The sequence below is a fragment of the Protopterus annectens genome, chromosome 17.part0 (genome assembly GCF_019279795.1).
Source record: "Protopterus annectens isolate FY-2018-M chromosome 17.part0, PAN1.0, whole genome shotgun sequence".
NCBI lineage: Eukaryota > Metazoa > Chordata > Ceratodontiformes > Protopteridae > Protopterus > Protopterus annectens.
The window spans coordinates 619,267,799-619,293,662 of NC_056751.1; the positions used below are offsets into that span (position 1 = coordinate 619,267,799).

At 38.9% G+C, this 25,864-nt stretch overlaps 1 protein-coding gene across 1 annotated transcript in view; it reads right to left on the minus strand.

The window, feature by feature from the left end:
- LOC122791786 overlaps nucleotides 1-24,225 on the minus strand; it is a 98,932-nt gene extending 74,707 nt beyond the window's left edge. The window contains exons 1-2 of the mRNA XM_044059719.1: nucleotides 24,068-24,225; nucleotides 1,431-1,592 (exon numbers count right to left, since the gene is read on the minus strand). The gene's annotated coding sequence lies outside the window, so the exon portion shown is untranslated. The remainder of the gene's footprint in view (nucleotides 1-1,430; nucleotides 1,593-24,067) is intronic.
- Between the last annotated feature and the right edge of the window lie 1,639 nt (nucleotides 24,226-25,864).

Below are 25,864 nucleotides of genomic sequence, written 5' to 3' on the forward strand. Positions count from 1 at the left end.
GCATTCTAATTACATCACTCACTGTTCAGCTGATTCTCCAGAGTTTGTACTTTAGAATTCCCTCTCAAACGTGTACAGTTAGAAAAGTATCAAAGCAGTGACAGATTCTTTAAACATTCTGTTTAAACAGAAAAATACTCAATATTTTAAAACTTATTTACATTTTCACAGTTAGGCATGCTGCCATACAATACAAGTTAATGTGCCAATGTTCACAAGTCTCCTGCCAGACATGCTAACACATCTGACAGTGTTTTCAGTTTCTTCACATTAGCAATTTAACAGCCTGCATTGAGGTACGCATAAGATCAGCCATATCCCTCCGAATGAAGAGTGTGAAGAGTATAGAGAAGAATCCAGTAACATTGGTTCTGATATGCACAACTACAAAATTGTAATTATTATGAGAACCCTAAATACACTTGACGTCCTTTATCTTAGATCCAAAGCACTCTTTCTTTATCCTATTTTTTGAATGGAGAGTCAATGCACATAATCACGGATTCACCAAATATGATTTTATTTCAAGTATATTGTTTTTTTCTGACTGGATTTATTATTAGCATGTTTCCTTGTGACTGCAGCCCGAGGATGAAGACATTAATATTGCTAAACTATTGTACTGCTGGAGATATAGCTTCATTCACTGAGTATATAGTGTGGCGACTCAACATCTTGTGGAATGAACTGTTTAATGCCTCAGCAGAAATTCTGTTGGAGATAGTGGAATGTTGTCTAACTATTTTATCCATGGATAACTCTGAACTAAGTAAATATATGTATATATCACACTGTAAATAATTAGCTTTAATTTAACGGAAATTGTCATAAAAATCAGGGAGTAGCACCCAAATAATAATAATAATAATAATAAACATTTTTCAAACAGCAACCCATTGACAATGTCGAGATGCTATATTAATGATCTCTGAATGAAAATCGATAAACTTTGCTTATAAAGCAAATATAATGAATTTTCAACAACTGTCTCTAGAATTTACTGCACGCAAATTTAGAAATCAAACATGGCAAGCATCAACACTATGCAAACTGACTAGCAACATTGTAAAGATTTTTTGTTCTCTTTTAAACTATCAGGCACAGCTGTAGATATTTGTAGATTTAAGATAATAGCCATTAGCATAAAAAGACAGTACATACATTGGTAAAACACCTTTCAAGAAATGTAGTGAGAATTATACGTTAAAATTAACACCTACAAGTTATAGAATAATTACAATGACCTGGAGTTGTAAGGTGCAGAAAGTGATTGTTATTAAAATTATGAAGACAATATGAATTGTTATTAAAATTATGAAGGCAACATAAACTACAATTCAGTACAAAAATATGCAATTAGTTCTCATTATGTCTTAAAGTGGCTAGTTTAGTAGAGATGCAATCTTGTATGCAAGCCTTAATATACTTACTTGCCTTATTCCAGCATGTGACTTTGTGTAACTCTATTAACCATGAGGCTGTTAGATATTAATGTTTATTCAATAAACAAAAAGTTCATGTAGATCACCAGTAGGATCTCATCCCAGTTATCTCAGCAAAACTGGATATATTTTGCCTTGGCCTTAGCATACCTAAGATACAAAAGAAAAAAAGAAACAAAAGTACATTATTGTTAATATCATTACAATATGAGATATGATCCTTTTGATTTTGATTATTTACCAGGAAAACATTCATATTATAGGATGTTGCACTTAAGTTGCATGTTCAGTGCTAATGAAACCTACTTAACTCCAGGACCCTAATAAAAGCATAACAGAACAATCAGTCAGTAAAAAGATTTGTTTCACCATATAAATTGCGTGTTCGCACTATTTTATAAAACAACATTCTGGTAATGCAAGACTGATTTAAAATTGTTAAACAAGAAAATTAATTGTAGATGTTTTGACTACTGCTTATTGAATTAAGAATTAAATGTGCAGAATGTACTGCAGAATAGTCTGGCCATTTATTTTTAGGTAGGTGGGCTACTCCACTGATCCTTTTCAGCCATTACATGAGCTCAGTGAGCAGCAGTGCACATGTAATTAAATGGGTCTACTTAAGATAACCAAAATACCACTTACCCAACTTTCATAATACCAAATAATATAATTCATAATATGATATGGCTGACCAAGTTCACAGACGAGTGCAAACTAGAGGCTATAATTGACTCTCCAGCTGACACAGACATCCTCCAAAAGGGTCTCATTGAGATGGATACCTAGTGTCAAAATCATGGCCCCAAGCTAAGTGCCAAAAAGTGCATAGTCATCCCCTTTGGAAAAAACAAAGTACCCACAAAATACCACATAGGTGGTAGTCCCCTAAATATAGAAAACGTAATAAGGGAACTGGGGACCCAAGTAGATAGTAATCATACCTTTGATAATCACATTGCCAAAGTCATTAGAAAATCCTTCTACATGGTCCACCTAATCACAAAATGGTTCGCATCCAGATCAAAAGAAGTAATTGTGCCCCTCTGCTCATCACTCATCAGACCCATCTTAGAGTACAATGCCCTATTTGCGATGTACCTTACAAGACACCTGCAACAGCTGGAAAGACCACAGAAGTACCTCACCAAGAGGATCAATGGCTTCAAACAGATGCCCTATGCAGCTCAACTGAAGAAACTCCAGTTGTACTCGGCTGCATACCACCTACTCAGAGATGATCACTGCCTGACATACAAAGGCCATGTGCAACCCAGAATTGATGGACATGCTCCACCTAAAGAAAACCTTATCCCCTCGAGCCACACGCTCTAGGGATCTAAACCTCACCACAACAATAAATAGGACATGCTGCAGGGATAGATTCCTGTCCCAGAGACTTCCCATGCTTTGGAACAAGATCCCAATCTACATTAGTCAGAGCTCCTCGCTAACACTCTTCAAAAGAAACCTTGACGAGTGGATGGGAAACAGAAAGTTTACCTCGGGGATCACTTCAGTGGCTCTGCTAAACAGAGGCACAAGGAACTAATCTAAGGGGGCGGCGAAAGCCAACACATTCTGGCTAGGCTTATAAATGCCTTCGGGCAGATAGCCTAGTACCCACCTATGAACCTATGAACCGAGATGACTTCACCGACAACCTAATTGAAACAACCTCCCAGAACACTAACTGGAAATTCCATGCAAGTAACCACTTGACCACCATGTTGAACTTTGTCCCTTACCCCCACTGTAGTTTGATCTCAGAGTTGGTATATTTAGTTTGGGGGGTGTGGGAGGCACAGTCCCTCACATAGGATCGTGTTGTTTCAATCTGCTTTGGTTTTAATTTATTTTGTTGTGTGGCCAAGTGGTTACTTACCTGGAGTCTCCAGTCAGTATTCCAATTGGTCATTGAAATTAGGTTGTCGGTGAAGTCGTCTCAGCATTATGAAAGTCAGGTAAGTGGTATTTCGATTATCTAAAGTAAACCCAATTAAACATATAGAATTAGCATAGTAATAAACACCTGATTAGGAAGAAACAAGTCACTACATACAGAGTCTAAATACTAGCAAATCGGCAGTCTATAAGTGTTATCAACAGGTAGAAATGCATTAGGACAAACATGAGTTTGAAAGCAATAGCTATATACATATGTACAACAGAGAAATATCAGAAAATATTTACAGCAACTCATATGGCACCATGCCATCTTGATTTTCAGAACTGAACTGATTACTTTGCACATTTAAAAGTGTTTATCTGTAAAAGTAGCCACAAAAATAGCCATCCAATTGACAAGAGGATGGGGTGGTTAAAAGTCTTCAAAATCCCATGATATTAAAAGAAAAGTTATTGCTTATTTGTCATACAGATGACATGAAGTGGTATGAGCTGTTTTGTCCTCAGTAGTGCACACATATGAATTGGTCTACCAAACAAATTTTTAGACCCTGGATTCAGGTAATCTGAACATTTCTAAAATCCAAAGCAGAGACAGAAAAAGATAAGATACTTAAGGTTTTCATGTGTATTTTATTCTAAAAGTAACACATGACCAGAAAGCTAGTCAGTTGTACATTTATTTTAAAAATAGGATATAGAGATAATTAATTATTTTAATTATTTCAGTTCTGCTTAAATATTTGAGTTGCATTTAGTAACCTACGTGGTAAAAATACTTTGTACTTTTCTGCTTCATTCCATATGTTTACATTTTTAAGTTTGTTCTGGGACCTTATTCTTGTTTATTAACAGGTATGAGAAGATTGTTTCTCTGTATTATTTTGCGCTTATGTTTCCACGAGTAGAATTACTTGTAAAAGCTATTTGTTTGTGTCTTAAACCCAGCTATCTTATAATGTTGTAGTTTAATTCAAAGTGGTGGCAGAGCTGCATAATCCTGTGAGATTTTTAGCCTTAGTCATTTATTATTGCATTTTCCATGAACAGCTTTACTGGTAAATGTCTGCATAGAGTGGTACTTTAAACTGTATTAGAAAGTCAATAGTAAGATAATTGTCTCTGCGCTAGTTTGTATTTCAATGATTTAATATTCTACTTATCTTTTACCTGCTTAAAGTTACATTTTGTGTCTGTCCAATCCTCCGCTAACACAATAAGCTAAAGTTTCTGAAAAATAAGTGCTCCAATGTTGCCTTTATATGATTGTATCCCTTTCTAGCTAGCCTCATTTGTTTTCACCAACCGTCCCACCCTTATTGCTGGTGTTGTTCTATAACAAGGCTGTGTCCTCCATCTTTTATGATAATCTGATTTCTAAGTCGTCCTCCCCCTCTTTCATTGATATATACTGTTGTATAAGCTATTTATGTACTCTTCTCACCCATAGTTCTCTATAGATGCATAAAATAATGAGTGCCCACCCAGCAAACTAGTATTGCTGTAGACTAAATCTCCTTTACAACATATTGTCTCCTGCTCACCTTCCAGGAACTTAACAAAGCTTGGAGTTTTAGCCTTTTAGCATTTTTAGCATTAGGTCGTATTTTACTTGTATGTAGTGCCATAAGGGCAAAGTTAAGTTGCTTTGATTGCTAAATTACACAAGTTATTTGAGTGATGTTTCCTGCTTTTATGTGTGCATTTAACTGATTTTTTTTGTGTAAAAAATTGCTTTTTCTTGCACTGTTACTGCTGTAAGACTATCTTGAAATTGCATTCAGCAAGGGATTTCCAACTAGTTGTTTAAATGTTTGTGGAAACATTGCACCTGTGGGTCTCTTCTACTGTGGCTTTTACATTAGGAGGACAGGGTTTATTCATCTTCTGGCAGCAGGTCTTTGCCTGGTCTGAGTTGGGAAATACACGAAAGGCAAGATTTTAGTGTCTTCCCCTCTTAGTATAGTCATTTTATTGGCTAGAGGTTTTATTAGATAGTTTTCATTTTTTTCCTGGTTACTAGGTGTTTTGTGAGTTTGTGTGGGTTAGCAACGCCCTGTACAGTGAGAAACACCTAGAAATAATGATTCATAAGGCTATACCCTGCTGAAAAGTTATATAGTACAGATACCTTATGAGCCAACAAGCTTAGAGCTGCTAGTTGGGAGCCAATTGACTATAACTATAGGCTAAGTTGAATTCAGTATTGTGTAAGTTTTAACGTTAGTAGAATTTAATACTGTTTAGCATACTCTGCTTCAGTAAAGCACTCTTAATAGCCTTCTAACCCCAATACACCATCGCCTTTTAGCTCACAAATCAAAGGGCTTCTGTAACCGGACTGGTGGATTTAGGCATCTTCTGACAATGTAGCATTTGTCTCATGTGCACTGACAACCACTTAATCCTTAAAGAAGCAGACACGTTATGAGACAGGTGTACTTACACAGTGACACTGAAGGCTAAACCCATGCATACAAATGCACATCTGGTTGTCAAAAGCATGCACACAACACCCACCTCACCTATTACACAACACACACATAGACTAACGTATGCTGAAGCATATAAAAGCAATCTTCCTAAACAACAAACATTGCCTATATCACTTGATGTCAAACCTATGCCTCAGCAAGCCCAAAGGCAGTCAGAAAAAATGACATCTAACACCACACATACTGTCCCTCTCAGTGGCACTACAAATACTAAACCCCTTAGGCAACTAAACCCACTTCTCAGGACTCTCATCATACAGCCCTCCATTGTAAGACATACTGATGCCTTTCTACCCAGGCTGAACAAGGACAAGGTAATTGCTAGCTGTTTATCTGAAACCAGAATCTGCCAATTCATGCATGCATGCAAGTCATTATACCACAGGTACCAGTATGATTCCATCATAATCCATGTAGGTGTAAATGACCTGAGATGTACCACCCTAGACTATATGAAGAGAGACACTATGGAGATTTCAGGCTATGTGCCTCAGCTTGGTACTAGCCTAGCATTGAGCAGCATATTACCATTACCAAGGATGATGCCACAATATGATTGATTTCAACAAATGGGTATCTTTCTGGTGTCAGTCTATGGGGATGCGATATTTGTCAACTTGGGAGGACATGGTTTACAGACCACATTGCTTTGACAAGGATGGTCTGCATCTCTCTCCTCTAGACTTTCAAATACTGGCTAAAACTTTATCCACCCCCATAGTGCCCTTTTTTAGGTAATCCAAATTAAGAAACCTGCCAACAAAGCAAAATCAACTCAACTGAACTTCAAGGTGCTAATGCTCAATACCAGGAAACTAAAAAAACTACACTCCCTCCAAGCCCTCCTCATATTCAGCAATATAGACCTCTGTTCGGTTATTGAGACATAGTTTTAAAATGGCAGAGAGTACCCTGGCAGGATATCAGTGCCTTCCCCACTTTTAGACCAGTAGCTACACAGAAAACAGTTAATGGAGGTGGTGTCTCAATATGCATCAATGACAGGCATACCTCTAGAGTGGTCAAACAGAATGATATGCTAGCGTTCCTGCACATGTAGATCACCATAGACAAGATAACATATGATATCCTAGCCAGCAATAGGTCACCCTACATGTTCCAAGAACCTCACAATGCATACTTGGACCTACTGTGCACACTTACCATCCAACCTAATATTCTACTCATGGGAGAATTTAATTATCCCCTCTATAGTTTGGAAATCCTACACAGGCTCATATCTATAGGCACAGATATTTCTGGCTTCATAAATACAAACACCCTTGATGAAATAGTGAATGCACTCACAAGAGGTTCCAACATACTGGGCCTTGTGCTTACAAATATGGGAGTACACTGCACCCCTGCCCCCAGTCTCTCTTCCTCCCTGGCAAGATCCATACATAAAATTGTCTCCTCTGAAATCAAAGTTAACTCCATAATCCCATTAAAACCAGTAACAGTTAGGAACTATTCCAAGGCATATTACCTTTTATTAAGTGATGGATTGTCAAAATTCAATGCCTTTCCAAACCTAGAGAACACAGCAGCCCATGATGAATTTCTCTCACAAACTCTGTATAACAATGTCAATGGCTGCACAGAAGCAGCTGTACTTACCGAAAGTAAGGCCAGGAATAGCCCTGGAAACAAATCACCTTGGTGGCATCCCAAATTAAAGAGGATATACAACAAAAGAAAAAAATGGCAAAAATCAGAAAGGGTAAAAATAGAAACACTCTCATCAAAGTAAATAGGAAAATAAGAGGGCTAATTAGATCAAGCAAAGCCAGCTTTGTGGTTCAAGTAGCCTCCCATTTGAAAGGTAACCATAAGGCCTTCTACAGCTATGTCAGAAACCTCAAGGGCAGCACAGCACTGTGTGGAAGTGGTGGTTAATGGTGTCACAATCACTGAGACTGGTGATATAGCAAACCTTGCAGGAGACAAATTCAGTTTTTGGGCTCCTTAAAATATTTAGAAAGTGTTTTTGATGAAGTCCTTTATATAAAGCATCTCAGGTTGTATGGGACTTTTTGTATGGATCATTCTGCAGGGTCTTGAATCTGTAGTCTAGGAGTGGGACCTCACTCATTTGTTTTATTCTGCATGAATGGCCTAATAGGAAGACATTTTTCAAAAGGCATGGGATGTAATGGATATAGGAAAGGTTAAATAAGATAACTGGTGGTGATAATTTTTTTAAAAAAATTTATCAACTCCAATATACAGTATAGTATATTCACATGCAGTCTGCGTGTATGTTGCACCGTATCTCATCAACTGTTGGCTGTTTCATCTCCTATCCTTTCTTTGCCTCTCTGCCCTCAGCTTTGCTTTGTGTTCACATTGTCCTTCCTTCTGGTATTATTTTCACTTTTGTAGTGTTCTAATTTCTCTTTTCAATACCTTTTCATTTTTCTTTCCCTCCTTTCCTCATTCTAATGAGTTTTTCCATCTTCTCCCCATGCCCAAGAACCTCTTGTGTAATTCTGCACCCATACTGTTTTTCGCTCCTTCCAGCTTTGAGTGATGATGAATTTAACCTTGGTACTTAACAGTATGATAATATTCATTTATTTTTCTTTTCAGATGTTTCTCTCTGTCTTTGTATTCCATACACAGAATTCCCAAATAAGCTTTGCTTCCTTATTATGTATGTCTCCACAAATCTTTTGGCCTGCTTCCAGACTTGTGCATCCCTACAGTCCTAGCACATGTGTATCACTGCTGCTGTTCCTCCTTCTCCTGACACCTCCAGCATCTACTGTCCTCCTTTCTGCCTCCCTTTACGAATATCATGGGTATTAAATACCACCTATGCAGTATTCTCAGGCTTTGAATGCCAGCTCCATGTACTGTCGCATGCGCTTCACTGCATGAATCAGCTTCTGCCAGTATTATTTAACTCCCCTCCAGACCACCTCCCTTTCCAGTTCTTTCTTAATCTTTCTTCTTTTACTTTGTTCCTTTTTTCCCTTCTCATAGCCTTCCTCCCTAACCTCTTTCATTTTCTCCAGAGTACTATCCTCTCTCTTTTTGACAACTTCCTTCTGTAGCTCCTCTCTCTCTAGGTCACTCTCCTCAGTCACCCTGCTTTCCTTCCTACTCTTCTGTCCTTCTGCACTCATCAGGTGACCTTGATCCCATCCCACCACCCCCTTCCAGTTAGTCACTATTTTTATTTTGTACTGCTCTGATTCATTTATTTATATTTGTAGTATTTCATTGTCCTCTGTTTCCTTCCATTTATAGCTCTCCTACCTCCACTCACTTCATATTGCTTTCTGTTCTGGCACACTTACCTTAAGTGTCAGGGCTACATGATATGTGTCTCTCCTGTATTTGGATGTATTGCATTTTTGCTTCTAGGGGGTTTCTTCCCTATGAACTTATCTAATCTACGTGCCTGTACCAAAATGTTTCTTGTGAAAATGTATTCCCTCTCAATTGGGTATCTTTCCTTCCATATGTCCAGCCACCTTCACTCTTTCATTCTTTAGGCTAGGTCTTGTCTGATCTAGCTGTTGTATTCCTTTCTTCTGTACAACCTGTCCTTTTCTGCTTCTATGGTGACATTGTACACCACAATTATCTCTATTCAATTTCTTCTTGTGTGTCCATTTAATAAAAACATCTTGTAGAATCCTTCTTTGCTCATTTGCTGGACATATGTTTCTTTTTAACAAGTGTGCACCTTCCAGCATTCAGTACCAGAAAATCCATCTGTCTATCCCTCTTTTTATCACTTTCTCTATGGTTGTCTGAAATCCCCCATGAAATACACTTGCTGCTCTTTTCTTTCCTCCCCCGTCTTGTTCATTTTTCTCTTTTGGTAGTCATAACACGGTATCCTCTCCTCATCACTGATTTTCAGTTTTGTCTCTTCCAATAGAGTTATGTCTGCCCCGTTATCTTTAATATTTCTTGTATTGTCCTTCTTTTGACAGAATTTGATGATCCCCCAATGTTCTATGTAATTATCTGCATTTTTTTTGTTGTTTTTGTCTATGTTTCTCTCTACCTTTCCAGTATAATCATTCTTATTGGTCTGTACTTTGAGCTGATCATTGCATTCTGTGGCAGCTTCTTATTCTTAGAATCGTCTTTCCTATCTGAGCTTCTGGATCCTTGCCTTTTTGGTGCTTACATTTGCTTGGGTATGCCCTGCATATCAGCCATTTAAAATGTTATTTTGTTCCTTTCATTTGTCCCTCACACTCATCACATGCTAAACCAGTACTGATGTCACAGTTCTTTTTATATCACAACAGTCTCATGCATTGGTCTCCCCTTCTAGCTGTTGTTCATGTCTGGTGTAATGGCCCACCTTTTTCTGCAGTCTTATAGCTCTTTATTTACTAAGCTACTTATTCACAACCATTTCTTTATTTCACATTTATATTACATATTTTACCCCTGTACATTCCTTTTCATTTCCTTCTGTTTTCACATCAGTAATTTTTGGACTTGGATATTACGCTTCTATTTATTATATTTTACTGTAAACCAATAAGTAGCTAAGACAAATATACTGCTTACTTTGCAAGCTTGGATTGTGCTTCCTTGGATGCATCACCCATCATTAGCCTGGACATTGATCCAGACTACCATCCTTGCTCCTTTTGCTGGATTCTTTTATATTTTTAAAACAGGTAGTTAAGTTTTGATGTTAATTTTTCCTGGGTTATTCTTGACAAGATGAAGATCTTTTCAGTTAAATATATTGTCCTGCCCAAGTCACTTACTTTTTGAATTCCCATTCTTTGCCTGAAAATAATATTTTTATCCACATTTTTACAGGTCCTGTCCAAAGCTTTGGACTTAGCCATTTTGGCTGGGGTCTCTAGTGCACACTCCCAACTGGTGATGATGATATTTTTGAGCATAACTTTTTCAGCCACTGTTGCCTCTGATTGAAGGGAATTGATACTGCATAAAAAAGAATGCAGGAATAAACAGGACAAACCACAATTTTGTAACAAACAAAACTCTGGATAAATATGACCACTGGACTGGTGATTTGTAACTATACAGATGAAGCCAGAGCTATGTTAACAAAAGGTGGAACTGTGGCTTACAAAAGTATTAAATGTTGTGTTAAAATACTGGTGATAGGGTTGGCAGTGCAGAATCACATGAGCCTGAGATGTCTTGTACATCTACAGCTCCAAAATAAATATAGACACTTTTGCAAAGTTATGCATTGCTTATGCAAGGATAAGATCAAGGCTGCCAGACCTTCACATGCTTCACTGTGACAATATACATTCAATATGAATTATCTGCAGCCTGTTTGTTAGAACTGTGACTATATGTGAGAACAATGACACCTTCATACACGGGCAGATCCTACAATTAATTTCAGTGTAGCTGCCTCCCTATACATTGAACTGTACCAGTTTTTAATGTCATAAACATGAATACTAGGTATGTTTCAGAGCAGTCCAGTGACGAGTATGATGTGAAGGCATTGCACAACATTTTCATGTACTCTGTTTTATGATGTGATATTTGTCTCTGATGTATTCAGTTTTCTAATGGTGTAGCAGGGTTCACTTTTCTCGTTATAATTCACCTCTCTTAGAATGGTGGAGCTGTGTTATTTGAGCAAACCCTTCCAACAATACTGCTACAGAATCTTCCCCTTTTCCATCCATCTTGCAAACATTAACATTTTTAAACTGTAGTTATCAGCCCTCTTCAGTGATCTCTAGTCTGGCAGTTAGTGCAGAGTTTTAATGCTATGAACTGCTTCTTGTGCTACAAGGTTCGAGTCCCTCAGTCTTCATTTACCTATAGTGTGATCTTGAGTGAGTCACTTAACCAGACAGTGCTTTGGTGCAAATTAGAAATTGAGCTAAACGCATTAATAATCTCAAAGAATGTATGTTTAGTAACTATCAATGAACTGATCTTAACACATTCTTAAATATTCCTTCCCCTTCCAAAACTAAAGCAAATAATATGTTTACTATACTCCCCTTGCAGCTTTAAGACATGCTGTTTATTTTTCTTTCTTGGAATGGGCACCAGTCTTGACATCCAAGTTTAGCGTGATTCCATCTCTGTTTACTTATACTTTATTGACTTGAAAGGAATGCTGCTTTAAGCTGCATGAGCTGAAGATATGTAGCTCAGTGCTTGACTCTGAAGTATTACATGACCTTGTAATCGATGTTTGTAGGGTACAGAATATCATTAATTAATAGCAGCATCATGTAATGAGGTTAGAAAAGCTCCAGAAAAAAATAAAATGCATAAAGAACATAGTAAACAGAGGTATGCAAGTAATCAACAAATATACAATATTTAAATAGATTATCAATTGGGTCTATATGAAATATTCGAACACTTAAATGTTCGAATCACTAAAGATTGAACTTTAGTGATCGAATGCTTAAATCTTCGAATATTTTAAAAATTAAAAAAATAAAATAAAACAAAAATAAATGAAAACTAAAGGGTATAAGCAGGGGGGGGGCAATTCCCCCTGCACTCCCTACACCCCCCACTACTTAAATATACCAACTCCAAGAACTTGCTACAGTGTAGGAAATGGAAATTTTCCATTTCCGCACTGTAGTGCACTGAAGTGCGATCTCAGACTTGATATATTTAATTAGCAGGGGGTGTGGGAGCACAGCTACCCAAGTAAGGGGTGCAAGGGGCTTGCCCCCCTGCTTAAACACTTTACATTTATTTTCTTTTTTTAATTTTTTTTTAAATATTTGAACATTTAGGCATACGATCACTAAAGTTCGATCTTTAGTGATTCGAACGTATAAGCATTCGAATATTTAATATAGAACCTATAAATTAATAGCAGCAACATCTAAGGAGCTGTGAAACATATTTGAAATGCTCCAGGTAGAAAAAGAGAAAAGGAAGAAATGCAGGATTACTATTAAGAGATGAAAAGGAATGTTTTAGGATAGGTAAAAGGAAGAAGAGTGACCGGTAAAGGACGAGGTAGAGATTTTGGACCAGTGACTGAAGGTATAGTGCTTGGAAAGAAAAAGGGAAAGGAAGGGGCAGGACATTTATCATCCAGGAGTTGTGCAAGTACAGAACCTTGTATCTTTTAGGTATTATCTTCGTTGTGCCTTAAAAGAGTTTTGTTTATTGTGTTTCTCAGACAGAAAGGAGTTCCAAATTTTGTCCAGGAAAGAGGAGTACAAAGATTCACAGCAGTCACCATCTGAGTTGTTAGTTTTTTGTAACAGTTAATGGCATTTGTCAGTAGATCTCAGCTACCTACTTGAGTTATAAAACTGGAGAATATTTTTCAAACTAGGGCATTTGTCTGGATAATATATCAGTTTATTGGAAGCGTTGAGCTGGGAAAGTGTAAGGTAACGCCTTATCTGTAACAACTAATTTTTTTAGTGCTAAACAGTGATGTGTCCTATAATGACGATTGGTGGCAAAGTTTACCACATTATTATAGCACTGTTCCAAGAGTGAGAGAACTGAGTGGGTTGTAGGTTAATCTAGATGGAAGAAGTTTAAATTAATATAGAGATGAGAAGGGAATGAAGAATAGTTTTTCTGGCATTATCTATGAGGTATTGTTTGACACTATATGGCGCACATAGCTTTTGGTGGATGTTTTTTCTGCTTGTTTTATGGGATGATCACATTTTAAGTTTCTGTCAATAGTAATTCCTAGAAGCTAAGTTTGACTTATTAATTTAATGTTAGTGTTGTTGGAGGAAGTGACTTTGCATTTGTTTTTATAGTCAGTTGAATGCTTTAGGGTAAATAAGATCAGTTTTGTTTTTCTAGGGTTAAGGATCAGCTGTGTATCAGACAGCCAGGCTTCTGTAGTGGACAAAGACCCTTGGGTAAGTTGTTTTGATTTATTTATGCTTGTAGTAGAACAGATGATAGGTTCATAGGTTCATAGGTCGGTACTAGGCTATCGGCCCTAGGGCCTATACAAGCCTAGCCATAACAATTTTCTGGCTATTTCTTCTCACACTATTTACTTCCCTGGACCCTTGTATAGCAGGGTGACTGATGTGATCCCCAGGGTGAATTTCCTTTCTCCCATACAATCATCAAGGTTCCTTTTGAAGAGGGCCAAAAAGGTGCTCTGCTTGACAAGTATGGGCAGTCTATTCCAGAGTCTGGGGAGTCTCTGGGTCAGGAACCTATCCATCCAGCATGTTTTGTTTATTGTGATGACAAGGTTTAGATCCCTGGAGCATGTGGCTCTGAGGGATTGGGATTTCTTTAAGTGTAACATGTCCAACAGCTCTGGGTTTGACATGGCCTTGTATGTTAAGCAGAGAATGCCTCGGAGTAGATTATATGTGATAGAGTATAGCTGGAGTTTTTTAAGGCGGTCAGCATAGGGCATCTGCTTTAGGCCTGTTTTTCTTTTAGTGAGGTATTACTGTGGCCCTTCCAGTTGTTGCAGATGTCTTGAGAGGTACATACCAAATGGGGCACTATATTCTATAATGGGTCTAATGAGGGATGAGTACAGTGGGACAATGACCTCCTTTTTTCTGGATGAAAAGCCCTTAGTGATGAGATGTGCCACATAGAAGGATTTCCTGACTGTTGTGGCGATGTGGTTATTGAAGGTGAGACCACTGTCCACCTTTGTCCCTAAGTCTCTTATCACACTTTCAGTGTTTAGTGTACTGCCACCTATGTGGTAATTCATGGGTACATATTTTTTCCCAAAGGGGATAACTATACATTTATTGGCATTGAGCTTGAGCCCATGGCTCTGGCATCAAGCATCTGTTTCTGTAAGGCCCTTTTGTAGAGTATCTACATCATTTGGGGACTCAATAATGGCTCCCAGTTTGCATTCATCTGTGAACTTTGTTAGCCAGAGTCCCTTAGTGTTGGCCTGTACTTCAGAGAAGTAGATGCCAAATAAGAGAGGTCCCAGGACTGAACCCTGAGGTACTCCACTTGTCACTTGTCTGGAGCTGGATTTGGAGTCAGCTACTTTTACAGTGTGGGTTCTGTCAGTAAGGCATTTGGCAACCAATTGAGTGACATAGGGATTAATGCCCAGCTTAGTAAGTTTATCTATGATTCCAGAGTGGTGGATGGTGTCAAAGGCCTTGGTGAGGTCCAGATAGGCTGTGTGGACTGCCTTAGCCTTGTCCACGACTCTGGAGACTGATTCGAAAAAGTCAATCAGATTCAGGAGACAAGATTGGCCCTTCACGAGCCCAAATTGGTTGGGGTCCAGTGTTTGAAGGTTGCCAATGTCTTTGTTTATAAGTTCCATGATAATGCATTCCATGGCCTTGCAGATCAGGCTTGTCAGACTGATGGGAAGGTAGTTCCCTGGATCCAAGGTGGATCCCCCCTTGTGGAGTGGGATAACTGTAGCTGTGCGCCTCTCAGTGGGCACGAAGCCCGAGATAAGGGTATGATTAAACATGACACTTAGGTGAGGTGCCAGTTAATTTTGTAGTTCATGTAGTACACAGCCCGGGATGCCATCTGGCCCAATGGATGCTGTATTCTTATCTTTGGGGAGTGTGTTTTTTACCTGTGTGGCCATTATTACCGGTATTTAGCGATCTTCCGGTATTGAGATGGGACATTTAGGGGGTGAGAGGGGGATGAAGTTGCCACTGAATCGATCTGCCAGGATATTGGCAATATCCTTGGGATCAGTATATCTAATGCCATTCTGCTGTAGCTCACAGCAGATCTGAACATTGCCATTTAGATTCTTGACATAGTTATAGAATGCCTTGCGGTTGTCTTTGGAATCTTTGGCAATTTTATTTTTGTAACTAGCTTTGGAGGATTTTATGAGGGATCTCAGCTTCTTATTGAGGCTGGTAAGGAAGTATTTTGCATCCTGGGATTTTCCTCTTTTCTGCAACAGTTTCTTCCTTTTATTGTAAAGTTTTTTTATGGCAGGGGACCACCAGATTGGCTTCCTTTTTTTGGAGGAGAGCATCTTGGTTCTATTTGGGATGGCACGATTCATGCATGAGTGGATATGCTCATACAGTGCCTTAGTGTAGGACTCAGCAGTTGAACTTTCAGTTCCTGTCTGCATGGGTGTCATGAAGTTTGTAACTTCTGACTTGAGTAGCATGAAGTTGGCTTTGGAGAAGTTTTTTATGGAGGTTTCCTTACTGGGGGGTGGGGGTGGGATGTGGATGTTAAGGGTGATTAGCTTATGGTCTGACCTGACCAACGAGGGGGTGACCATAGGTGTGGAACATCGATTTCCCATGTTGGTGATGACCAGGTCTAGGATATTGGAGCCCCTGGTGGAACTATGGATTAGTTGATCCAGGGCATTGGAATTTATGAATTCCAACAACTGTTGGGCAAAGGTGTTGGTACATGAGTAGTTTTCCCAGTTAATGGCAGGGTAGTTGAAATCACCCAGTATTAGGGTGTTTGGTTGTATATTAATATTTTCCAGTGTGTTTAGAAACATGTAGTGAGAATCTTTGGGCATGGTGGGGGACCTGTAGCAAGCTACAATTTGGATTGCAGTCTTACCTAGTGTTAGTTGCACCTGGAGAGTTTCAGATGCATTGTGTTAGGCAACTAACCTGGTGGTGTGAATATCCTTGGTGAATATGGACACTCCTCCACCTATAGTGTTTCAATCCTGGTTTGGTGGCCGAGTTGTAGCCTGGTATTGCAGGGGTGCTCTCTGGAGCCTTGAACTAGGTCTTAGTTACTGCACAGATATCGATGTTCTCCATTTTTAGGAGTGCCTCGAGAGAGTGCATTTTGAGGTTTAGACTTCTAGCACTGAAGAACATTACCTTCAGATTTTGCATGCTTGTACCTGTTACGGTGGTGGTTTTGTCCTTTGAACTTTGCCTAAAAAAGTCACTATAGGGGTGGCAAGAGCCTTAGCCAGTAATCTGAATCCCAGGGGCAACAGGTGCAGACCATCTCTGGCAAAGTATCGTGGTCTGTCGATCATGTCATCCCAGGCAGACAGATACTGGATCTCCTTTGAATGACACCAGAAGCTTAGCCAATTGTTGAAGTCAATCATTTTGTCCTTATATTGTGGTATCATTCTGGGCAAAGGCAGGATGCTACTCAGGGCTAGGGTCATACCTGCCTGGCCCATCTGTTTACTGTATGATAATGGCTTGTTTAGAAGCTATGTGGGTATCATTAATCAATACTTTGAAGAACATGGGACTTAAAATGGATCCTTGAGGTACACCCCTGTAATGGGAAGGAAAAAGGAGATGCTATTTTGCCATTTTAATACATATTGCCTATTTCAGAGGTAGCTGGAGAACCAAGATAGTGCAATTTCATGTATTCCTAGTCAAGCTAATTTTTGAAGTAATTTCTGATGGTATAACATATTGAAAGCTTTGGATAAATCTAGTCAAAGTGCTGATACTAAATTCCAAAAATTTTGATATTGGTTAATATATATTATAAAACTAACGAGAGCTGTATATGTATTATGAAAAGGACTGAAATCATAATGTATAGGGGAAAACAGGTAAATGTCAGTGACAAAGCTGAGGAGTTGAGACTGGATACTCTTCTCCAGACTTTTTGAGAGTGGAGACAGTGTGGCTAGGCCTGACGTTTTAGAGCTCATCTGAGTATTTTTCAGTGATGGAGTGGTTGATCAGAATAGAGACATGAAAAGCTAGGGCATCAGCAGCAGTTTTTAAGCAGTCACATGGTATGTTACCTGGGACAGGTATAAGGAAATTTCAGTCTGTATAGTTAAACAATACTCAGTGATTTGGTTTGGGAAATGAGCATGCATTATAGCATGTAGAGCTGCCAGGTAATGCATCTTAAAATTTAATTGCAAAATGTTTAAAAACATGATATTCTGCTGTAGATGATTATGATATAACATATGATTATGTTTTATAACATATACACATTACTACATGCAGTGACATACAATACTAATTAATGCTGCCCACATACAGTAACACGAGACCTTCTTTTACTGCACATAGACAAAAAAGTACAGAAATGTGTTACTGAAAACTTAACAAATAAATGCCTGCCAGTGCTGGGAATTACATTACATCTGGTATTATATTACTGGTCTACTTTAAAACACCGACACGCAAAACACCAATGACGAGAACACCGAGACCGGAAGATCGACAACTGAGATGACCGACAGTTTAAAAGCCCAACGCTGAGAACACTGACATGTTAAGGTAAGTGTGCTATAGTGACAGACTTTAGGGTTAGGGGCGGGTTAAGTGAGTTAGGGTTAGGGCGTGGGTTAGGTGAGTGTGCGATAGTGACAGACCTTAGGGTTAGGGTTTGGGTTAAGGTTCGTGCATAGATAGTTGTGTATGTAAGGTTTAGTGTAGGTTTGTAAGGTTTTTGTTGTGCTTGTGTTGTGTGTGTGTTTTTCGGAAAAGGTATTTGTTTTGTTTTGTTGATTGTCGGGATTGTGGTTTGTCAGGCATGTGAAGTTTCATGCTTTTAAACTGTCGGTCATCTCAGGTGTCGATCTTCCGGTCTCAGTGTTCTCGTCGTCGGTGTTTTGCATGTCGGTGTTTTAAAGAAGATCCTATATTACATAGGGGAAGTGCACAGTTATGTAATACTGAACAAATGTAGGTTCTACATTGAATTTATTGTTCCAGGCACTAGGAAAGTAGTCCTGCTTAGCATACAATCCCTGAAACTCTGAACATAGAATCATTAGGGCATTTCAGCAGGAATGCTGAGAATTCAAGTATAACATTTTTAAATAAATATTAGCATAGCAAGGTACAAACTTCTAAGCCAATTTTCTTTGGAAACTCAAGACAGCTCAGTTGCTCATATTGACATATCAGGACTATTTTTACTTTAGAAAGTCCCACATTTTGTAAAGTATTATTGTGTTTTGAGTTGTCTTATGCTGTATACAGACAAGATGCCAAATGATCTAGCTACAACTCTGCTCATGTTCATAGGTTCACAGGTAGGTACTAGGCTATCGGCCCTATGGCCTATACAAACCTAGCCATAATGCTTCCCTGGCTATTGCTTCCCGCAGATACTTACTTTCCTGTGTTTAGGAATACTAGACAACCTAATAACACAAGCCCCCAGACATTTTTACTGCACCATAGGTTCATAGGTATATACTAGGCTAACAACCACCATGGTCTTTATAAGCCTTGCCATGCAATCCATTCCAATTGTGTCCCTATGTATCATGGATGTTTATTAGAAGAAGGTATATTAGTTAAGAACTTTCTAGAGGTTATGTAAGGGGTATGTTAGTTTGGGCAATAATGTTTGCCTGTGTCTATCAAAGACATCGAGGCCATACCTAGGGTAAATTTCTGATTTCCCATCCATTTGTCAAGGTTAGGCTTAAATAGGATTAGGGATGGATTCTACTTCAAATGGATGGAGAGCCTTTTTCAAAGCATGGGGATCCTCTGGGACACATATCTGTCTCCCCAACATGTCTTATTTATGTCACAAGCAAAATTTAAATATTTGGATCTTGTGGTTCTGATGATGCTTGTTTTGCAGATATGCAAAAGGTTCATCAGAGCTTGATACAATGATGTCCTATATGCCAGGCATAGATTACCTGTCAGTAACCTGTAGGAGACCAAATATAGAGATGGGGCTTTAAGGTAATCCATATAGGACAATGAGTTTATATCCAGTATTCTCCTGGTAAGGAACCTTTGTGAGTGTTTCACCTGTTACATATGTCTGGTCAGGCACATGCTGAAAGGGCACTATACCTAATGATAGGTTTGGTTGAAGTGAATTGAAGTTTAAGCTGAATTTCTCTGCCGGCAAATTTGCTATGTCGCTCTGCTCGATGAAGATGACACCATTGACCACCAGTTTCGCACACTGATGTGTACTGCCTTTGTGGTTTCCAACATAGCTGTAGAAGGTCTTGTGGTCATCTTTAGCCTATGAAGCTATCCTGACCTCATAACTGTCCTTGTTGGACTTAACTAGTCCTCTTAGTTTCCTGTTTAGTCTAATTAGAGCGCTGGCATCATTATAGGAGTTGCTGTACCTGATTTCAGCCATGACTTTTTTCCTTTTGTTATATACCCTATTAAGGTTAGGAATCCACCAGTATGGCTTGTTTTTAGAGATTGTTTTGGGCTTACTTCTAGTAGGTACAGCAGCCTCTATATAGCCATTTACATGATTGTACAGGGTCTCTGTAAATAATTTCACATAGGTTGCTGGGAACTCGGTGTTGGGAGTGGAATTTAATTTTGACAAACTCAACTTAATTTACATCCTCATCTCTTCAAATTTTCTTTTACCACTACTTAAAACACATATAACTTATCTATTTTGCCTTATTATCTATCTTTGTTTTATTATGTATCTATCTACTCTTCCACTCTGCCCTGTACTATTGTGCTGGCTTATACTCTTAGAATACCTTGTAAATATTGCTAAATGACTGTTTTATCACCATATTATCTCTAAATGTATATATGATTACTTCATTAGTATGTAAATTTTAACCATACATATCTGCACATATTGTGTGTTTACACACTTATTTTCTACTATTGTATAATATTGTCTGTTTTTGTTAATGTTGCTTTTATCTAGTAACTGTTTTCAATTTTATGTACTGTTATACTAATTTCCTTGTGGAGATTTTCTCCCCAGGCCTCCACTGAAAATTGGTTCTTTTGGCCCAGTGGACTTTCCCGGTAAACAAATGCCATTAAACAGATAAATAACTTAATAGGATGTGGTTTTCTTTGGAATAGATTGTATCTGTTACAGAGTTTACTGGGGTTACCAAGTTGATTTTTATTTTGTACGAGACAGCTTTGGAGTCCGATCTCACCAGTGAGGACATGTACTGTGAAGACAGGGGTGCAGCACTCTGTCATATTGATGAGTACCAGGTACAGTATGTTTGAGTCTCTGATATATGTATGCACTATCTGGTCAAGGATATTTGTGTTAATAAGGTCTGCAAGTCTTTGTACCTGCAAGTCTGAGGCAGTGTATTTTTTCCAGTCTAGAGAGGGGTTGTTAAAGTCTCTTCTTAATAGGGTGTTTGGTTTATTGGTTAGTCTTTCCAGTAGGTCTAGGTATGAGATATGGGATTCTAGGGATGCAGAGGGTAACTTATAGCTTCCTACAATATGATATGGTATAGGACTTTGCCTATGGTAATTTCCATGTGGATAAATTCCAGGGCATTGTCCTGTTAAACCAACCTAGAGTTATGCTTGTTGCTAATATAGGTTGAGACTCATTTATGTTTTGTCCCTTTCTATGAAGCTGATAGTGAGAATGTATGGAAGGCACTGAAGCTTTGTACTGCTGGAGTTCTGTCTGCTGACTTGAACCATGTCTATGTAAGAGCACAGACACCTATATTCTCCACAGTGAGCAGAGCCTGTAGGGTGTGGAATTTCATGTTTAGGCTCCTAGCACTGAGCAGTAGCACCTTTAGGTTTCTTTGATTTTTATTTTCTATGTCAGTAGGTTCATCAATGTGGCATTGCCCAAGAAAGCCTCTGAGGGTTTGGATAAAGTTTTAGCCAATATTTGGAACCCTGGGTGAGAAAAGTACAGACCATCCTTTGTAAAGCAACATGGCTTGTTAACCATGTTCTCCCATGCTAACAAATATTAAATCCCCCTGGAAAGACATCAGAAATTAAGACAGTTATTGAAGTCTGTCATTTTTGTTTGTACTGTGCTATCAACCTTGGTGAAGGTAGAATGCTGATCAATGCCAGGCACATACCTGCCTGAGACATATTCAGAGAGATCAACAATGCCTCTCTTCATATAATCTGTGGAAGTAAGTCTCAGGTCATTAACGCCCACAAGGTCTATGACAAATTCATACTGGTATCTTTGATGTAGTGACTTGATTGTGTGCATAACTTGGCAGATTCTGGCTCCAGTTAAGTAAATTATGCATTATATAAGAAAGTATTCTGCACTTAGCAATAACATCTACATCATTCCCTCCAAGTCTATTACAATTATATCTGGATTTGAAGCTTTTTAAAATATTTTTTTATTGATGTTTGATATCATTAGCATGTCATTACAATACTTTTTAACACATACCATTGGATAAGATGCTGTATTACATAAACATTTTCAACATTATATATATATATATATATATATATATATATATATATATATATATATATATATAGTATGAAGCAATATGACATATTCATTGTTACCATTCAAAATTCAAAAATCCCTCTCCCCTCTTTTCTTCCTATGGAGTTGCATCCATATCTAATCCTTCCAGTCAGCCCTACAGTTTCCAAATGCCATAAATATTTTCCTGTATTATAAATATAACCTCACTTTTTGCCATTCTCTCTCTCTCTCTTAACCTCTCTTTTCCTGCCCTGTCTTCCTGCGCTCATACCGACCAAATGTACATCAGAATTGAAACTTTTACCAAAATTTCCTCCAGGACTGCTGAAAACTGTCACTGCACATTCCTCTATAACCTTTCTACCAGACATCACACAGCCCAAAATGCAAGCCCACAAAAACTCTACCAGATCTAATATATATTGTTTTTTAATTGCCAGACAAAAACTGTGAAATTTAAACATCTCGCAGTTGCTTTAACAATTGCCATTTTAGCATAACCTTACTTTAATATTTCACAGGAATAAGATAGATGAATGCAATGTAAGTCAGAGACAGTACACATAGCTATGAACTGAAATAGCACAACTAATTCAAACAGAAGAAGGCTGTCTAGTAGACAGCCTGTCCATCTGTTAGGGAATTTTGAGTATGACTATATGACAATGATGTTAAAATATTCAGAAGGCAGACCAGTCAATAAGTGCAGAAGGATACATTTCTTACTATGGCTCAGGCAACACTGGTTCACTTAGCAGCTCTGGTGACTGATAGAGCAGCAAGACGGTATGGGAGTGCCCATCCTAGGTGGGGGAGCACTCATCAGTGATGCTCCTTAAGGGGAGGCATGTACCAAACAGCAACGAGGGGGTTGCCCTCAGATGGGTGGGAGAGCACTCATCAGTGATGCTCCTTAAGGGGAGGCATGTACCAAACAGCAACGAGGGGGTTGCCCTCAGATGGGTGGGAGAGCACTCATCAGTGATGCTCCTTAAGGGGAGGCATGTACCAAACAGCAATGAGGGGGTTGCCCTCAGATGGGTGGGAGAGCACTCATCAGTGATGCTCCTTAAGGGGAGGCATGTACCAAACAGCAACGAGGGGGTTGCCCTCAGATGGGTGGGAGAGCACTCATCAGTGATGCTCCTTAAGGGAGGCATGTACCAAACAGCAACGAGGGGGTTGCCCTCGGATGGGTGGGAGAGCACTCATCAGTGATGCTCCTTAAGGGGAGGCATGTACCAAACAGCAACGAGGGGGTTGCCCTCGGATGGGTGGGAGAGCACTCATCAGTGATGCTCCTTAAGGGGAGGCATGTACCAAACAGCAACGAGGGGGTTTCCCTCAGATGGGTGGGAGAGCACTCATCAGTGATGCTCCTTAAGGGGAGGCATGTACCAAACAGCAACGAGGGGGTTGCCCTCAGATGTAGTCGATAAGCATGGGGGTAGGAAAAGGGAGTGGATAGGCCATATAAAAGAACTCCTCAGATGGAAGCACAGACAGCTGAGCCTTGAGGACACACTTAGGATATATGCTGCATCCCAGCAATACAGGAGTAGTCCAGGTAGTCCCAGTATGGACATGGAGCACTAGGCACTGGGCCTTTACCATGAGGTCCAAGGGGATCAAAAAAAAATTCAGTAGTTGGAATCATTAAATCTGTAAAAATAGGAAAATAGGGATAATTTGAAAACAGCTAGAGAGTACAAAGTATGAGGAATTAGTTATAATGGTAAATTACCAATGACACTGTTGACCCCAGACATAAAACCATTCGTTTATATGGCGTGCAAATTTACATACAGTCTTTTATTCCAAATTAAATATAGAAAACTGCTCGCAAATGTTAAATGTAAAGCATACTACTAAAATAAATTATACTACAATGGTCACAGGCACAAGATGTATTATTTTGAAAACAGCATGATTTTGTTAGCTTTAAAGGTCCGTCATACTAAATATAGTCTCTTCAGATCATGTATCACTAATCGTGGGATAATTATACCTGAAATTAATAGTCAGTCATCAGAGCTTCTGTAACCATGTCAAAATATACACTTATTACAGTCTATCAACTGGTATACAGTTTTGCAAAATCATATTACTAAGAATACTCACATGCAGAAAGCACATTTTTTTGTATTGAAGATGATTACCAAACTCAGATATCTGGTTACATGTGCTTCAGTAGAATAGAAAATATTTGTCAGCCTCACAAGAGTCAGTCCCAGCTGGTTTTAGCTAAACAACGTTTTCTCTCTGAACCATTCTGTTGATACGAGCTCACACAGCATAAGCAAAAATAATATTTTACTGAAGGCACAGTGATGCTTTTCCTGTGATAATTATACTGTTCAAGGCAGTGCAGTGTCTAACAACCAACCACACTAGCAATGTCTTTGTAACATGTAAATAGCTTTCCATACTTAGCCATAAATTTACATACTGCAGCTGGTCATTTGAAAAGTAGATCATTTTGTGTTGTAAAATGAGCTGATATATTAGAACTAGGCAGCAGAATTTCAGAATAGTATCCTAGATATTTATTTGTAACACAAACATTAGACGCTCTCTTTGTCAGGCTATTAAAAGCTTTTGATAAGGACAGACACATCATCCCACACTTCACACTTGATGTGCACTAACTTTGTTATACCAGCAGCACAATCAGCTATACCCACACTGTCTATAAAAAAAGCCAGATTTTTGTTTGCTTAACCATTGTTTACCCTTGAGGCATTTCCAAACCCCATAATAATGCTGATGGTCATACACCATTATGTCCTGTCTTATGTAGTTCCATATACAGACAGACAATGTTGCATTACCTGCTAGACCATGGTTTTAATTTGCTTTGTCAGCATATAAGCCAACCAGCTACAAGCAGCTACTTTTACAAGATTGACAGAAAGGAATTAATTTTTATCTGGAAAACAAATGTTATCTTTATGACCTCCAGTCACTACCCTTCTTGGCATCTTCTGGCTCTACACTTCTAACCATCAGATGCTTGTAGGTCACCTTCTCATTCACAGGGAATACCAGACCTGCCTTAGTCACCCACAGGCTTACCCTGACTCACTTCCTAGGTTGGTGAAGTCAATGGGCAGCTTCCGACTGCTGACAGGGAGTGTTTTCTTCTAACTCCCAGCACACCCTATGCAATTACATTAACACCCTCAGGGTGGGATTGGTCATGAGTATCAGAGCTAAGCTGACTCTCACTTTAGCAAAGGGCTGATACCAGAAGGACACTTCACCCCTTCAGACAGAGGCTGCATCACACATTTGTATTTAGTTTAAAATATCTATAAACAATATCTTTGATTTTCCCTGAGCATGTGCAACCCAAAGATGGGCATGCTCACTTTCTCTGCCTGCACTGACAAGTTCCTGATCTGCTATTCAAACTCTGGTTGCTTACGTTATAATCAGACCTTTATTTCTCTGTATCACTGGTACAAGCCATGTTGGCAGACATCCATAGGCCACTGCTTACAATAAGGTATGGTCTAGGACAGTCACTACACCATCTCTTAAGTAATGCTACACCCCAAGCTTGCCTGTGACCATAAATCAATGCTGTGCAGCTGTAACAAAACTGCCTCTCCTAATTCCGTGTGTCAGCTAGGACTGTAGATCTATCTGCTTTAGCCTGTGCACCTTTCTGCCCCTCCTATGAAATGGATTTGACCAGAAATAATCTTGCCCCTTCCTCACAATAGCCCCAGCAAGTGTCCAGGCCTCTAAACGAGCAAGTGTCCAAGCCTGTAAATGAACACAGGTTAAATGGGTTGCTGTCAGAGCTTTATTTCTATATGCCAGCAGACCAACAGAGCCAGTTTGAACACTGTAAACAGAGGAGTATTTTTATTTTTTATTATATTTTTTCTTTTGCTGCCCTTCCCTGTAGCT